Source organism: Gracilinanus agilis, chromosome 3 (genome assembly GCF_016433145.1).
Source record: "Gracilinanus agilis isolate LMUSP501 chromosome 3, AgileGrace, whole genome shotgun sequence".
Taxonomy (NCBI): Eukaryota; Metazoa; Chordata; class Mammalia; order Didelphimorphia; family Didelphidae; genus Gracilinanus; species Gracilinanus agilis.
The window spans coordinates 191,023,915-191,029,541 of record NC_058132.1 but is presented as its reverse complement, the minus strand read 5'-3'; positions in this window follow the sequence as shown (position 1 = coordinate 191,029,541).

Sequence of the window (5,627 nt, the reverse complement as noted above, 5' to 3'; positions counted from 1 at the left end):
GAGAGAGAGAGAGAGAGAGAGAGAGAGAGAGATAGAGAGAGAGAGAGAGAGGGAGAGAGAGAGAGAGAGAGGGAGAGAGAGAATTGGAGTGTAGGCATTGCATATAATCTTAGCTTTGCCTTCTTACTGCCCATGTGTTCTCAAATTGGTTGCTTACCTTTTCAGGGCCTCAATTTCCTCATCTTTAAAATGAGAGGATTTAACTAGATGATCTCTAAGGTACCTTTTGGCACCAAAAAGACACACTTATAAAATTTAAAGCTGATCTCTTGAATTGTCAAAAGCCTAAAGAAGAGATATTTTGGGGAATGTTGGTGTTGGAGGGGAGCCATGCAAGAATGTGTGGGAAGAATGGCAACTGTCTATAAGTATGTGAAGAGGTATCACATTGAAGGCAGGTTAGACTTTTTTTTTTTCCTACTTGACATCAAAGGATAGAACTAGTAGTAAGGGATAGAAGTTTTAAAGCTACAAATTTAGGCTTTAAGTAAAGAAAAAAGTTACAGAAATTAGAACCATCCAAAAGAGAAATGTGCTGCTTTGTGAAAAAGTTCCCCTTCACTGGAAATTTTTGAGCAAAGGTTGGATAATCACTTGTCAGATATTTTTGGTTTCTGAATTGTGGCTTTGTGCCATTGGGACTATTTTCTCTTCCTGCTATATTTTTGAGTGAGTTGATTGGTCTTGCTTGATCTGGTCCTGCATCCTCTGTGTTCCTGCCCTGCCCTCCATCTATGGCATCTCAAGACAGAGTGTTAAGGAATGACAGGGCCTTGCTCGCTGGTTTTCTGTTGGCCTGTAACTTCCCCAGTAATGGTATGATGCACTGGCCATTGTCTTGGGCTTCCAAAGTCCCCACCCTGGGGCTTTCTCAGGGAAGTTCTCTACCTTTGCTGCCTCCAGACATAGAGCCTTTCTGGCTATACATATCCCTTGGTCCCCTGTATCTCACATCTTTGCCCATTCATTGGATTAGATGAACTCCACCACTTTCTCCTTTTCCTGCTCCCACCTGTTTTTAACTCAAGTGAAAAAATCATCAACAATTCTACAGTAGGCCATAGGACACAAATCCTGAAAGATGGAATTATTCCAAATATATCCTCTACCAAATTTGACAAACTTTATTCTAAATTCATATTGCTTTTGACTGCCATGGTTTTGTGATTATTGAGATCAAGTAATTGTTTTTTTTTTAATAACCCTTACCTTCTATCTTAGAATCAATATTGTGTACCAAAGCAGAAGAGTGGCAAGGGCTAGGCAATAGGGGTGAAGTGACTTGCCCAGGGTCACCCAGCTAGGAAGTATCTGAGGCCAGATTTGAACCTAGGACTTCCCTTCTCTGGGCCTGGCTCTCAATCCACTGAGCTACCTAGCTGCCCTCTCAAGTACTTGTTGACTGAGGTCTGAGGTAGTTACTAGACTCATTTGACCTCCATATTGTGGTTACTAGTTATTTTGGTTAAACTTTCATAAGAAATAGTGATGGTTCATGTGGATGTGTTTTCCTTCATTCATTTACCACTTTGGGGCATTTATTGCTTGTTTTATTAATTAGGTCAGATTGGAATTGTTTTAATGGCATATCATACCTACTTCTCATATTAATCTTTTTTCCCCTAATCTAATATTGGTTTTGATCTACATTCTGCAAGACAATTTTCTTACTGTAGACAAACAGCTGATGCAAAAAATAATTCTCATATTAGAGGTCAGTTATTTCATGTCTGTTAAACAGAGGAAATAAATTTAAAAGTATTTTTTGTAAATGTTTCCCAACTATATCTAATACTTTCTGACTTGCTTCAGCTTTCTTTGCTTCTTTATCTTGAGCCATATTTTTCAAATTTTTTTTGCCACCCTCTCCATGCCCATTTATTTTTTGCTCAAGGTGAGCCCTATAGTTATAAAATGATTTATAATTATAAGATAGAAGATATTTGTCATAAAATAATTAATTATCTCTGAAAATTGTTTCTTGTTGCTGTTGAAAATATGATGAAATAATTCTTCTATTCATTCTTTCATGGAGAACTACAAACCATTGTATTTAATGAAGTTTACATACACACACATTTTATAGTGAGAATGTCCAATATTGATCTAGTTCAATGGAATGCCAATTCTTTGTTCATTGAACAAGGAAAGTATACAGTTAAATGAATATTAAGATTATCTAAAGATAATATGATTCTTAGAATCCTCCATCCTCTTTTCTACTACTCTGCCACAATCAACACAGAAATGAAAGAGGACCACCTGGGATATTTTGTTTTTTCCTCTATTCTATAGTTTTCCAAAGGATATATAATATAATTTAATTCCTTACAGAATGGTTGCCCCATGGCTGTCAATTAAAACCCAAGTAAGGAAACTTCTGTCAGTGGATAGTATGCCTCCCCTGGAGTCAAGTTTACTTAGACACTGTTCTTATACATTTACTAGCTGTGTGACCCTGGGCAAGTTATTTAATCCTCTTTGCCTCAGTTTTTTCATCTGTAAAACGAGCTGGAGAAGAAGATAGCAAACCACTCTAATATCTTTACTAACAAAACCTCAAATGGGGTCATGAACAGTCAGATCCAACTGAAAAATGACTGAACAACAACAACAAAGGAAACTCAGAATTTATTATTGGTTATTCCAAAGAATCATCTATAACCTATTTGTAGGTCTGTTTTGTGACTTCTTTTGAAAGTCATAATGGAGCTGGAAAATTTTTAAACAAGGGCAACTAAAGTCACTGAAGAGTTGGCATAGTAGCAACCATATGAGGCAGTTCTCAAAAGAGGAGGTGTGATACTTCTAAGATCAAGAAGGTGATGCAGAGGAGCAGATGGGTTTGTTTACAAACTCTAGATGCCGGGAGGAGGAAACTCCAGGAAACATAAAAAGGTAAATTTAGGATAAAACAAAGGCTGGAAGGAAATGTAGGACTCATTTTCCCCAGAGGTGATAACCTCTAGAAAGAGAAACTGCTTCACAAAAGATTCAGATTTACTTGTGAGTGGTAGATCTGAGCAAGGAACCAGGAAACCAGTGTTTTAGTCCTGTAGTCATTGACTTACTGTGTGGCATTACGTGAGTCCTCTCCCCTCTCTGGGCATGAGTTTTTCCCACTATTCAGTGAAGGCAATGGACCATATGTTTTCTAACCACTCTTCCAGTTCTGACATTCTGACTTTGTAGCCATCTATGCAACCTCTGGGGATATATCTACAAATAAGTAAAAGCCACTCTCCTGCCCCCTTTTTTTCATAAAGGAAGAAATGTTTTAATTTTTTTCTTTTAAAAGGATCCATTTCCCCCAGATTATAATTTATCTGTATGTTTTAATTCCTCTGCAAAGTATTGGATATTAGGAAACCAGGTTGATAACACACAAAAGACTACCATAACAAGTTCATTTTAAACACAGAATTTTGTAAAATTCATTATAAGAGAATTAGTGGAAAAACAACTCCATTGAAAGACAAAATAAATAACTTCTAGATCTGATCTTGAGCTTACTACCCAGGTGGCTTTTGGTAGATCATTTATATTTATTGGACCTCAGTTTCTTTTTTGCTAAATTTTATTTGCTAAATAAAATATTTTTCTTAGCTTCATTAAATATTTCCCATTCATATAATTAAACAAATAATCATTAAAAATTTTTTGAGGGGGTAGCTCAGTGGATTGAGAGCCAGGCCTAGAGACGGGAGGGCGTAGGTTCAAATTTGGCCTCAGACACTTCCCAGCTGTGTGACCCTGGGCAAGTCACTTAACCTCCCCATTGCCTAGCCATTACCACTCTTCTGCCTTGGAGCCAATACACAGTATTGACACCAAGATGGAAGGTAAGGGTTAAAAAAAATTTTTTTTTGAGTTCCAAATTCTCTCCCTCCTTTCTATATCTTACCCCTTTGTGAGAAGGAATTCAATTGGATATCATTGTACTTATAAAGACATGCAAAATATTTCTAAATTAGCCATATGGCAGAAGAAAAAACATGCCAAAAAAAACAAGAAAAATTAAGTTAAAAGTCTTTCAGTTGATCATTTTATAATATTCCTTTTATTGTACACAGTGTTCTTCTGGTTCTGTTCACTTCATGTTGTATCACTTCATATACATTTTCCCAGTTTTTTTCTGAAGCCATCTTGCTTGTCATTTCTTGTAATGCAATAATATTCCTTCAAAATCATATATAAGTTGTTCACCTATTTCCCATTTGAAAGGTATTCCCTTGATGTCCAGTTTTTTTTTTTTTTTGCCACTACAAAAGAGCTGCTATAAATGTTTTTGTACAAAATTTTTCTTTGGAATATAAATCTAGTAGTATTATTGATTAGTCAAATAAAAAGCTTAATAGCATTTTGGGCATAGTTCCAAATTGTTCTCCAGAATGGTTGAAAATAGTACAATTTCACCAACAATGCATCAGTGTATCAATTTTCCCATATCACCTCCAACATTTGACATGTTCCTTTTCTGTCATGTTAGCCAGTCTGAGAGCTGTGAGGGGCACCTCAGAATTGTTTTAATTTGCATTTCTCTAATCAACAGTGATTTACAGAATTTTTTCATGGAACTATTGTTATGTTTGACTTTTTTCTGATGACTACTTGTTCATATGCTTTGACTTAGCTGGGCAACAACTCTTATTTTTATAAATTTGGCTCATTTCTCTGTATATTTGAGAAATGAGTGGGTCTCAGTTTCTTGATCTATAAAATGAAAGTTAGATAAGATACTCTTTTAGGCCTACACCATCACTAGCATTCTAAGTGCCATCCTTCAGATGACCCCCATGGCTTGGCTACCCACGATGAGTTATTGTGAAATTGTGGCAGAACATAATACTCCAGTTATACTATATAAAAATAGGTACTGTGAAGAAAGTAATATCTTTAGAACAGAAGTTCATAAGAATTTAAGGAAACGATCATGATGATTTTGCTAAAGTTTCTTATGCCTTGTTAAAATTAATGTTTTACAGTCTAGAAAAAAATTTTTGTTCGGTTTTGCCATTTTTGTTCCCCCCTCCACATTGGTTCCTGCTTTATATTAGAATACTTGTATTTTTTGATGAAAATTAAATTTGATTTTGGAAAAAATAGAAAGGAGTAAATTCTGAGAAGGACTGTGTATCTTTCAGAAAAAAATTCTCATTTTTCCTAAATGACAGAAAAAATGGTAAATACCATATATGCAGTTTTCTTTTCTCCCAACTCCTGAGGTCACTTAATGATTAAATAGGAATGTGTGGTGAGGTTACTAAAAGCCCACCAGAGGCCAGGGTTTTCTAATTAACTAAGAACAAACCTGGGATTTTATTATCATCAAAATAATTCTGTCCACAGTGTCTAGCTGGCATCATCTCCAAGGGCAAGAACATGTACTAATGGGGAAAGGACATACTTGTTCTAGGTTGGTTAAGAGCAGGAAGCTCTAGAATTTAGGGAATCATATTATGCTGATGATTCACCCCAGGCATTTTTAGATAGCTTGGATGGAAAACTAAATTAGGAGCCAGATAGAATTTTTAAAAATTCAAATATAATAATTTTATTATTTTATCATATTTTGAACACATGTGTATACATGCAGACATATATGTGGCATGCCTGTGTGCATCACT